The sequence below is a fragment of the Anabrus simplex genome, chromosome 1, assembly GCF_040414725.1.
Source record: "Anabrus simplex isolate iqAnaSimp1 chromosome 1, ASM4041472v1, whole genome shotgun sequence".
Classification (NCBI taxonomy): domain Eukaryota; kingdom Metazoa; phylum Arthropoda; class Insecta; order Orthoptera; family Tettigoniidae; genus Anabrus; species Anabrus simplex.
In genome coordinates this window covers 792,116,099-792,129,221 of record NC_090265.1, presented here as the reverse complement: position 1 = coordinate 792,129,221, position 13,123 = coordinate 792,116,099, and the positions used below count along the sequence as shown (strand labels likewise).

The 13,123-nt window shown below is 37.5% G+C and overlaps 1 protein-coding gene across 1 annotated transcript in view; it reads right to left on the bottom strand.

The window, feature by feature from the left end:
- The window catches only part of PolrMT (mitochondrial RNA polymerase), a 306,750-nt gene that overhangs the window by 226,030 nt on the left and 67,597 nt on the right, over positions 1-13,123 (bottom strand). The gene's annotated exons all lie outside the window — the stretch shown is intronic.

Genomic DNA, 13,123 nt, shown 5'->3' with positions numbered 1-13,123 from the left:
ACCATCATAGACTATTACAATGAATTTAATTTCAAAATTTTAAAAATTTGGTAACTTTAAATAATTAAATTAATAATTAACATTTAACATTTACTTCAAACCTTGAAAAATCAGAATAAAGGTTGCAACCTATTAAATAAATTATAATTACTTGGGTCACAAAGAAAATTCATAGGTTGACATCATTAAATAAAAGTTCATCTATCATAAATTAATTCTTACTCAATAAATAAAATATGGGCCCGCAACTAACTATAAACCTGTTTAAAATTGAAACTTGTTACCATGGTACATTCCCACGAACATAACTAAGCAAAGACAAGAACATGAACACACGCACAAAAACAAAATGTGGCTCCAACAGCAAATAAAATTACAGTGGATCCTTGATTCTCCATTTTTCGAGGGACCATGAAAATAAAACATACAACACGGGAAAACTTTACATCCATCAACAATTTGGCTAAACATCACAAAAATGAAATATGTATAATTATAATATTACAAAAGCTCCCAAACCAAACCAAACTACAGCAACAATGGGACTTTGTCTGCCAAGCGACCATTGCTCAGGCCGAAGGCCTGCAGATTATGAGTTTCGGTTTACTCGGTCTGCCACCTAGTGGGGGCCTAGAGTAAAACGGAACGTCGAAATTGACGAGCAGACAGCCAGATGGCGTCAAATTGAAATGTCTGCACACGGTAGCTGAGGCCATACGATTATTATTATTAAGATTATGAGGTGATGCATGGTCAATGTGACGAATCATCTCAGCCGATATTCCTGGCTCTCTAGATCGCGGTTGCTATCTCACCACTAGATAGCTCCTCAATTAAAGGTAATCATGTAGGCTGAATGGACCTGGAACCCGCCTTTATATCCGGGTAAAATTGCATGACCTGGTCAGAAATGAATCCAGGCCCTCTGGATGAGAGGCATGTATGTTTGTTAGACTGCGAAACCGCATTAATTACTGGTACGCGAGTTCAAAATCTCGGTACTTTATATTCAATTTTACAGGAGATTCTTCGCCAGTTCCCCGTGAAAACTTCTTTCTGTTCAGCAACTTTGATTAGCCAAACTCTTCAAAAAATCTAATAATGTCAGGCCAAACTACAATCGACAAGTAGTTTTTAATTCTCTCACCTAATAAAATAAAGCACATTCGATACAAAAGCGCCCAACATAATGGCAAAATCCCTTCTTTTCTTAATCTTTCATTGTAATTTGGTCTCCGGTATACTGTTCGTAGTCAGTTTCTGGAAATCTCGTACCGCGTAAATTAGGCTTTTAGGCCTACATCGACTTCGAAAGGTTATGTTGAACTTGAAAACATGGTTTCGAATGTATCAATTCTCAAAAGTCCTCGAATGCATTATATTCAATTCTGCCCGTCACTAATCTAGTCAAATTGGAAAGAGAGAAAAAAAAATTTATCAAAACATCAGAAATTCTGGTTATTCGTGACCTTGAGGTCTTCTGGAAAGCGCGCTCGCTGCACGTCAGTACGAGTTGCAAATGATAAACTATTTAAATGTAACGTGCGCAAATAAAACGACTGTGGTTTATGGCATTTTAACACGAAAACGTAAAATTCCCAGTCTTCCATTAGGACCAAAACAGTAATAGGCAATCCCAAGACCTCCCATGGCTTTCTTTTTTAATGTAAGGTGCAACATCTGTTCTGGTCTCGCTAACATAATCGTGTACGATAATATTAAAATACTATTTTTGTGTTAAGAAAGAGCAGTTTCGATTCCTGCCTGAAAGCCCAGTTACTCTACAGTGCCCTGAGGAAAGTGCCGAAAACCTGTTTGGCAGTATGATCGAAGAAGGTAAAAATAAATATCTAACCCTGGACATAATGTGGACATTTTATAAGTGCGAACATTTGACGAAACCCATTCCGCCTTCAAGCAGATCTGTCGAAATGCGCCGTGTCTCCTTACAATTGTTGTGGCCACTCTCTGCTTTATGATTTCCAAGATTCTCTAAACAATACCACCCGAATGCGATGCTAAGATGGTCCCTTAAGCAAGTTCACCGCTGATCGCTTTTCCAATACAGTACTTGCTCTAATTATCGCAATGACGGGGCGTTAACGCCAAGATCCATAAGTATGCTATAGCCGTCCTTTCATGAGATACAGTTTATTAAAAATCAATTGATTGAGGGCTTAGCGCTGAAGGGACTGAAATTTCTGGACGGTTGATCCGGGAAAGCGTTTCTTCGAGGAACGGATAATGCAGATTTTTACAACACGATTTAAATATGATGCTTGCGGGACCACGTAATTTCAACGCATATTCCGGGAAAAACATAGTTTCCGGGAATGGATAATCGAGGTTCCACTGTACACGGATAAATAGAAAAATTTAAATCACATTAAAGACAGAAATTTTTCCCAATAAGTAGAATTTCACAAGAGAAAAGTAATATAAATGTTCCACAATTAATAACAGAAGCATGACAATTCTTCTTCTTTCGGTGCCTATCCGTTTCGGATGTTGGCGATCATGATGGCTATTTTCGTCTTGTTTGTGGCAGAGCGGAACATTTCAACTGATGACATATTGCACCAGCCTCTAAGATTGTCAAGCCAAGATATTCTTCTTCTTCCAGGACCTCTTTTGCTGTTGATTTTCCCCTGGAGTATTTTTTGGAGTAGGTTGTATCTATCTGTGTTGCGCATTATATGTCCCAGATACTGCAGCTTTCGGCATTTCACTATCATGATCAACTGAGGTGTTGTGTTCATCCTTCTCATTACTTCCACGTTTGCAATTCTCTGGGTCCAAGATATTCTCAGGATTTGCCTATAAAGCCATGTTTCAAAGGCCTCCAGCTTCTTCTCTAAGTTTTTATTTAAGGTCCATGTCTCTACACCATATAAAAGAACAGAAAATACATAACAGTGCAGAAGTCTGATTTTAGTCCCTAAAGTTAGATTGTGGCTTTTAAACACATTACTCATTTTCTGGAACACACTTCTTGCTTTTCCAATGCGTACCTTGACTTCTTGTGAGCAATCCCAGTCTTCATTTATTATGGTTCCAAGGTATGTATATTGTTTTACCCTTTCTATACTCTTTTGATTTATAACCAAGTTTATTCCGGAAATATTTTCCTTACTTATAACCATGAGTTTTGTCTTTGCGGTGTTTATTTCAAGCCCGTATTGGCTGCTGACTCTTACAATTCTATCCATTAGTGATTGTAGCACTTGGATAGTATCAGCAAATACAATTGTATCATCAGCATACCGGATGTTGTTTAATCTCACTCCATTTATCAAAATTCCTTCTTCTATATCTTCCAAGGCTTCTCTAAATATGTATTCTGAATACAAATTAAATAGTATAGGTGACAAGATACATCCTTGCCTCACTCCTCTCAGGATTTTGACTGCTTCGGTGTGTTCTCCTTCAACACGCAACACCGCTGTTTGATTCCAGTACAGCGTCTTGATGATTCGCTGATCTCTTTCCTCCATTCCAATATTTCTCAAAATATCCATCAATTTTTCATGTTTTACACAGTCAAAGGCTTTCTGGTAGTCTATTAAACAAGCAAATACATTCTTATTTACATCTCTACATCTCTGAAAGAGGACCTGCACACTGAACAAGGCTTCTCTCGTACCTACTGCTTTAATAAACCCAAATTGATTAGGCGAAGCATGACACACTCAACTGAAACCAGTCGCAACCCAAACGAAGCTATAATTCATTAAAAGTCACCAAGGTCCACAAGATCACTGCGTACCCACGAGATAAGATAAGAGGTGATGCAAGAAATAAAAACTGATAAGGCAGCAAACAATGAGAAGACAGGAGGACGTTAACCGAATGAGATATACAGTGAAACTCGGTTAAGAAGTTCCGGCATAAGAAGTTTTCCCGCCTAAGAAGTGTGATATTCTTGGTCCCTTGATCAGTTTCATTAAGATATATGTATATTTTTTCCCGTTTAAAGTGTTCTGTTGTAAATATATTTCCCGGTTAAACAGTTCAGATTTTAGAGCCCCTTGAGATAGAAAACGTCCGCTCAAAGCAGCCCATGGTTAGAACCCTCCAGTCTCCGCGCAAGTTGCACCCTGTGTTAGACCGTTCGCACGCTCGCGGTGCATGCCCGGTGTCATGGAACATGTGCGGGCCTGCCAAGGCCATATGACGTCACGCTATGACAACACGGACAGCAGATGCTCATTCTCTTGCTCTCACCTTGTGTAATCGAATCGAACCCATCAGTTGAAATCTCCACTCCACCGTTCCATCTAGCAGAATAGAATCGAACAGAATTCTACATGGGTAACATAAAGCACGCAATAGATAGTTTGATAAAACTAATGCAGTAATTTGCGGGCCGCGACAGGGTGAAGTAATTAATCGAGATGGCCTAAACATTAATTAAAAACCGTAAAGTGTATTTGTCCACAACATTACTGTTAATCTACCACAAAATTGAATATTCTAACCTGTTTGATTTTTCATTCCCTTGCTTATTTCCTTCCAGGCATTCTCTCTTACGTTGTTGTTGCAATAATACTTATGGGTCTTGCCGTAGAGGAAATTCAGTTTTTGAACTAAACTGATAAGATTTTCCGTGTCCATTATTAGTCAGGTGAATAAAAACAACTTCCCGACTCTACGCAGGAAACAGCCGACTTGCCAGCAGCCAGCTGATACACATGCCGCCACAGCTGGCCGAAAGATCCCGATCATTTACGAAGTTGAACGAATGTTGATAGCCAACTGGTTGTTGGTGGGAGGCACACAGAGGCATTGCAATACCATGTGTTGGCATAAAATTGAAAGTTATTTTTAATTCTACCTTTATACGAGCTAAACATTGTATTATCGTGTCACTCATAATTATTAAATCGCATTATTAGAACGTAGCACAAGGATGAGGAGACATGAAATAAAATTCTCGCGGGGAAAGAAACTGTTTACATTTAGAGTGCTAGCGTTGGTACTGCGCCTTTATCACTCCCACGTAATACCCCAGATACTTTTCCATGCACTCATTTCTGCAACTTCGAACCTGTGTTTCTTTTCTTGAAGCGGACTGAAGCGGGAAAATAAACTCAATACTGGCTTGGTAATGCGGTACTTGTGAAACAGCCAGAAACTACGCCCGTTGCCATGACAACCAGTAGGAATGCAGGGGCGATTTAGGCCTAGGTTCTAAGAATCTCTAAGAATAAGTTGCTAGATTTCCCATTTGCTGCCGTTATCCTTGAAGCAGGTGTCAGTGGTATGAAAAAGATAGAAAGCACATGCTAACAAACTGTAATACACATCTTGTCTTTGCGTCCTGTAAGCCTAAGCTACGGATTGCCAAGCATAGTGTAGCATCGTAATTAGTATGAATAGGAGTCTGTGAAGTTAGTTATACTTGTAATATCAACATACAAACGTTTTAAGTGAAAATGAGCGGAACTCAGAGGAAAGAGATCAAGCGAAAGGCACTAACAATAAAAGACAAAGTGGAGATTATAAGGAAAGTGGAGTCATCTACACTTTCCCGTGTTGCTTTGGCAAAAGAGCTGGGGATGCCGCCGTCTACTTTGAACAGTATTATAGCAAAGAAAGAAGAGATCTCTGCTTCTGCAGGGAATACTTCAGCAAATTGTAAGGAAGTTAAATCTGAAAAGTACGATGAAATAGAACAAGCTCTGTTAATATGGTTTAAACAGCAGCGAAGTTTAAACATACTTTTCGGTGGGACTATTGTGCAGGAGAAAGCCGCATGCAAATTAAGGGTACCTTTTACTGCGTCGAACGGGTGGCTGGACTGCTTTAAAAATCGAGCCGGCATTGTTTACAAAACAATTTGTTGCGAAGCAGACAGTGTAAATGCAGAGGAAAGGGAAGCGTGGAAGGAAATGGTTCTGCCTGCTAAAATAAGCAAACCTTGCAACGTTTTTATATAACTTAATATGTTCCCTTCTCTTATCAAATATATTTATAATACGGTATGGTCAGTTATTTTACTTTACCTCTAAAAATATTGTCATGATAATTGAATTTTTATATTGTGGCTTTCTGTTAGCAGCTCTTATATATCGGCCTATTTCGGTGTTGTTCACAAACAAGGAAAACTGTTGGCTGTGTGTTTTTAGGCATTACCCCTTTTAAGAAGTTCCTGCTTACAAAGTTTTTTTTTGCAGTCCCTTGAAAAACTTCTTAACAGAGTTTCACTGTATAAAAATAAAACTCGACAAACAAATTTCAATTCTCCACAGGCTCATCGTTATAGACGATAAATAATAATAATAATGATGATGATAATAATAATAATAAGAAGAAGAATAATAATAACAACAACAACAATAACCATCACAGATGACTAATATGTTTACATTTCATGAAACAGTAGGCCAAAATCCTTGTTAAAAAATGTAAATAGAGGAGGCTTTGGGCAGGGCCAGATGCGTGTATGAGGTATCATATAATCTAGACCCTAGAAAAACAAAAAATAACAATCCCATTACAAAATTTCAGACAACCCACATAATTACAGCACAATTAGAAATAAATTTTCAAGAACGAAGAAAATTAGAAAGAAATACACGGCTGAAAATAAATAAATAAATAAATAAATAAATAAATAAATAAATAAATAAATAAATAAATAAATAAATAAATAAATAAATAAATAAATAAATAAATAAATAAATAAATAAATAAATAAATTTCTCCTCCAAAAAATGAGAAGAAAATCCAGTATGGATGATAAGCTAATAAAATTAAACAAATAGAACAACACACAGCCTCATAGGCGCATATCTAGTGCGCCATTCCGAGTCCAAATCTCGCAGCGCTCAAGAAAAGTCCACAGTTAGTGTCGGTGAACATCTCAGGGATTACAACAAATATAATTTTTTTAAACGCTAATTCGAATGAGAGTTATTCAATTTAACGCTTCCATTTACGCCAGACAAGTTTTTCGGACGTTTCAGATTTAAATCAACCGCAGAATCAGCAAATATTTACTAGCTATGACATAATATTAATTTATGTACTAATATTATAATCTATAAATAATAAGAATAATAAATTAAGTCTTAATATCTATCATTTATTCAAAAATATAGAATGTGGTGGGTAAATTAAATCTATCCAAAGCTCGAATATTTATCAAAATTTACAATAATATTCCTTTAAAAGCATTGGTTGAATATCATCCTCTTCATCTTAAGTGTCATAGCATTCAACAGAAAAAATATTAATCTCATCTTCTCTCTAAGCTTTTGACTTTAAAATTAAGTATATAATTCATCTCATATAAGTCTTCATAGATTGGAATATTTAAATAAAATTATGCTATCTTAACACAAAGCGATTCTCACATCTTCGAGGATTAGGTTTCTTATTAAAGTATTAAACATTCAAGAGCTTGTTATGTCAAAAGTAAATTATTTGAATAAAATGTTTGAAATGTTAGGAAATAAAATATTTTTTGACAACAGTATTAAGAATGATTATTTTCATATCCTTTTTTTAATATCAAACGTACACAATTAGACGTACACAGAATAAGATCAATTTCAAATATGTAGCTTCCAATGGCTACCTAACATAATATATATTTTAAAAAAATAACTAATCATAGATAGATAGATAGATAGATAGATAGATAATGTCTTTATTGGTGGCAAAGTTAGGGCTCAAGGCCCTCTCTTACACTTAACCACTAGAAGAGTATACATGTACATAACTTACACAGTACTTATAAATACAAATAACACAAATAATATTAATAGCAAAAACAATAGTAATAATATTAAAAATTACAATAAAAGAATCCTTAATTTTAAAATACACAAGTAAAATACACTTAAGTGATGTAACTGCAATAATCCGTTCTTCATCCCATTCATTCTTTCATTCACTCAACAATTATCCAGCAAGTCAGCAGGATCTACATAACAAATACTTGCGGCATGCCACTTTAAACTTGCGATGAGAGGGATCGTCCCTAATGTTCGCAGGTAGCAAATTCCATGCCCTGGACGCTGAGATTATGAAAGAGCGGTTGTAAGCAGCAGTGCGGTTTACAGGTATGGTAAGAGAGGAGCTAGATCTTGTATTGTGGTCATGATATGACGAGAGGTACGAAAAAGGTGAAGAAAGATAGTTGGGAGTATTAGTGGAAAGTATTTTGTGCAGAAGTGATAACATGTGAAATTCACGGCACTGATGCACTCGAAGCCATGACAATTCCTTATAATATGGTGATATATGAGCATCATATCGCAGATTAAATATATATCTTAAGCAGCTATTCAGGCTCCGGTCCAGATTCTTGTTACTGTCACAGGTAATTTCAGTCAACACAGTGTCACAATAGTCAAGTATAGGTAGTATAAGAGAGTGAATTAGTTGTACTTTAAGTCAAACCGAGAACGCATTACAGAATCGCTTCAGAGGTTATAAGCATTTGTGTACTTTATTATATGTGCTTATCACCTGTTGAGTCCAATTTAGGGTCTCAGTCATAATAATTCCTAAGTTAGTCACTGAAGTAGAGTAGGGTATGATTTTATTGTTTAAAATTATTGGAGAGATGTCCCGTTGCTTGAGGGAATATAGGTTTTTACTGGTACCGATAATAATAACTTGAGTTTTATTCGGGTTTATTAGTAAACTGTTTTGATTTGCATAGTCACTAAGATGTTTTAGGTTGGAATTTATATTAGTACAGTAGAAGTCCGTTATACCGAGAATTCATAACAGCGAAAAAATTACTCGCTATAATGGATTGTCGTTATATCCGATGTTTGTATAAAAGTCGGAAAACCCTTCATGCACTTTAAAATCGGTATGAAGCGGTAATCAGTTTGTTCAAAACTTGCGTTTCCGCAGATGATATCCACACTACGGCTTACTTGTTTGTTATTTTTCGCAATCCGATATTACGTGAAAGTGTATGTTTAATTTCATTCTGAAAAAAAATATAGTTCCGTATTTCTCCGAATCCAAGATGAACTCCACTTTTTCCTTCAAAAAATTTAAATCTGGCTCAGAAAGAAGTTTGTAAAATCGTACAGGCCTACGCATTTTTAGACTATTTTTAGACGCCGAACGTTGACTTTCGTCACGCCGTATTTCATTCTTTTTTGCGGCTGCACAATTATTCTTTATTTCCGCGGGTTTAAGGACCATTAACTTAACATTGGCATCATTATACCGAAGAGAACTCGTTGAAAATTTTCCGGCAATACCTATTCCATGCGTCTCTACAATACAACGATCCATCAGGAAATTATTCTTACTGTCTATAAAACTGTTACTTTCCGCAGCGTCAGATATAACCGGCTACCGCTACACGGACGTCTCGCTTGTCGGGTGCGGCCAAATTCAATAGCTAGAGATGTATAGGCCTAATCGCGAACGTTGAAAGTCAACAAACGAGTTTATTGCGCCATGGTATGGCCAGCCGCCCTTGCGTTTTTCGTGCACATACCTCACAATTTCATCATTGACTTCTTTAAAGCGTCCTTGTTGTGGACCACTGAATGCATTTTTTGTACAGTACGCATTTTTTTTAGCTCTTTGTCTTCACGCTAACGCCAAATATTGGCTTTAGTTAGGCCTATGCCGTATTTTCTTGCGGCTGCACAATTATTCTACATTTCTGAGTGTTTAATAAATATTAACTTAAAATTGGCATCATAATATCGACTAGAACCCGGTGAAAATTTCCCGGCAGTACCTTTTCCACGCATCTTTACAATACGACTATCCATCACGAAAGTATTCCTGCTGTCTATAATCCTTTATTTTACTAAGCGTCAGGTACAATAGACGCGTTATGACTCTGCCACTGAGTAGCCATGGCTTTTCTAAGAATTCGAAGGGTCGCATGTTTTGATGCCATTCTGCAGATTTGAGAAACACATAGGCACTGTACAGTACACTGTACAACCGGTAGCGATGTGTAGTAAAGGAGCGGTCGTCAATGAGTTCTGTGCGCGTGTGAAAAGAAGCAGCGTGGTTACCGCGGTAGTTGCCAGTGGTATCCATAAACTTACTGTTAGGCCGCGAATGCAACAACCCTTGAGTTTTCGCATGAGATTCTGAGGAAAAAAAAGTCTTGGATTCGGAGAAATACGGTATCACTCCCGAGATTTCTGTGTCAAACACCTCAGCTTTCTTCTTCAAACAGCGTCACCTAACCTAACCATATATGTAGCCTATCATGAAAACATATTTGAAACCCATGCAGAGAAATAACCTCCTCACAAAAAATTTGTGTAAATGGCCGTAACTAGACGCGAGAAGATACGAAATATCCTGTGAAATCAGTGATGCACTCTGCCATATCTTGAGGTGAATGACATTCTTACGTAATTTCCGTATATAACATTAAAATTAAGATATCGGTTATTCAGTCTTTATTTTTACGAGTTAACAACTGCTATCGGCCACATTATTTACGCATTTATTACGAAAACGTGTTATCCTCTTTCATTTTGAATTTTCTTTAGAGAAGAGCAGTCGATGGGTATTACTAATTAACTCCAACATCGCCTTTGAATGTCAACGAGAGAGCTCGCAAATGCACAAAATGAGAAAACTATACCGTACCGAAGATGATCGATCACATTTTGTTGCAAACGTTTCAGTTTTCTTATTCAAACAGTGTCATGTATCCTAACTTACCGTACTGTACGTATGATGAAGACACACTTAAAGCGCCGGTAGAGAAATTATACCATTCTCGCTATGAATTTTCATAATAGCCTTTCCGTAATTTAACCAGACGCGACAAAATACAAACTAACCTATGAAATCAATTAAGCACTCTGCCATATCTCGAGGTGTATCCCATTCTTACTTAATTGCAGTATTTAGCCTCAAAATTAAACGGTCGTTTAGTCAGCCTTAATTTTAACGTCCGTTTTTGGACACGTTATTTACGATTTTATTAATAAAATATGTTCTCTTTTATTTCAAATTTACTTTACGGAACAGCTGTCGACGGATATTACTAATCGACTCCGACGTCGCCTTCGAATGTCGGCGAGGGAAATCGCTAGTGCACATAGCGAGGAAACGATGCCGAAGGTAATCGATCCCATGCAATATTATTGCTGGGGTGTATAAATATCAGCAAGGGAAAAAATCGCGCGCGCTTAATCGCTCGTAATAATGGATGCGCCAGTGATAGGCTTCTCGCTGTAACCGAAGGACAATACACAGGTTAATATAGGAATTTTAAAGGGACAGAAAAAAGTCGTCGCTATAACGGAGTTCTTGTTATATGCCGTACTCGCTATAGCGGACTTCTACTGTAATTGCACTTAGTTTTGAACGACAGTAAATTTGTACATTATCTGCGTACACTTTCACTTTGCAGAATTTAAGAGCTTTTGATATATCATTAATTTGGATGATAAATAACAGTTCCCAGGACCGACCCCTGAGGGACACCGTGGGACTTACTTTGCCACCCTGAAGTCACATTTCCCACTGTCACACATTGCCAGCGATTTTCAAGGTAAGAGGAAAAGAACTGAAGCGATGCGCTATTAAAATTTAGTTCTTGAAGTTTGTGCAGTAGTAACTGAGGGTTGACAGTGTCGAAGGCACTATTGAGATCTAATAATGTCAGTATAGTCACATCCCATTGGTCCAACGTCTAATATCATCTGTCACTCGTAGTAAAACTGTCGCGTTGCTATGTCATTTCCTGAAGCCGGATTGGAAGGTATTGAGGAAGGAATGCTTGGTAAGGTATTCAGTAACCTGTGTGTGAACTAAACGTTCAAATACCTCGGATATGGGTGCTAGGGTGGATACTGGACGATAATCTGAAGGGGAATCTAACTTGGAGCTCTTCGGGATGGGTCTGATTAGTGCATCTTTCCAAACATCTGGGAACACTCCGTTTGTCAGGCAGTAGTTAAATATATGAGTTAGTATTGGCAGAACAGCTCCCAAGATATCTTTAATCAGCAATATAGGAATGTCATCATTACCTGTGGTTATTAGATGTAATAGAGTATATCACACATTTAACTTCTGTTTTTTTTTTTTGCTTTACGTCGCACTGACACAGATAGGTCTTATGGTGACGATGGAAAAGGAAAGGCCTAGGAATGGGAAGGAAGCGGCCATGGCCTTAATTAAGGTACAGCCCCAGCATTTGCCTGGTGTGGAAATAGGAAACCATGGAAAACCATCTTCAGGGCTGCCGACAGCGAGGTTCAAACCCACTATCTTCCGGATGCGAGCTCACAGCTGCGCATCCCTAACCACACGATCAACTTGCCCGGTGCGTTTAACTTTATTCGAAGTGATATTTCTAAAAAGAGTATTGCTTATGCACAGAATGCTGTTGAAACAAGGGTAGTGAACTTTTAGGGAAGGAGGTAGAGGCTATTCTCGGCCGTGCGAAATAATCATTTAAAGCCTCTAGCGATATGCTTGGTAAATGTTGTTCTACAGTTTTACCTATACATAACACACGTAATTTACTCCATTTTTGTCTCGGGCTGTTAGTGTTCATCAGTTCCTGAAAGTATTTATATTTAGAATTCCCAATTAGCTGCTTGGTTCTGTTTCTAAGAATCCTGTACCGCCCAAAATCATCTGTGTTATGTGTCAGTTTGTATTGTCGGTACAGTTATCTCGGACGTTAGCCAAGCGGATGAATGGCGAGTGATTCTTACTTGTTTCTTTGGTGCATGCTTGTCAAATATTTCCAGTACCAATGAACTGAAATTGTTTACTTCAGAGTTTATGTTCTGAAAATTATGTATACTGTCCCAAAGCAAGTTATATGCATCGTGGCACAGTTTATTCCAGTCCATATGTCGTAAGTCTTGTATTGTAACGTAGTGTGGTTTGTACTTGGGTATTCGCGTAGAGTAACACATGTACAATAGGTCATGTGAAAAGATGCCAGGAACAGGGATCTGTCCATCCTTAATTACTTTCTGAGGTTGATTTGTCACAAGAAGATCAATTAAGGTATGACTTGTGCGGTCAGAGTAATGAACGTGATTAGTAGCATTGAGGGGTAAAATAGTCATGTTTGTGGCGAGAAATAAATTCAGTAGGTTATTTGCTTCATTAGTCTGCTTTAAAATCACCCATGATTATGTCA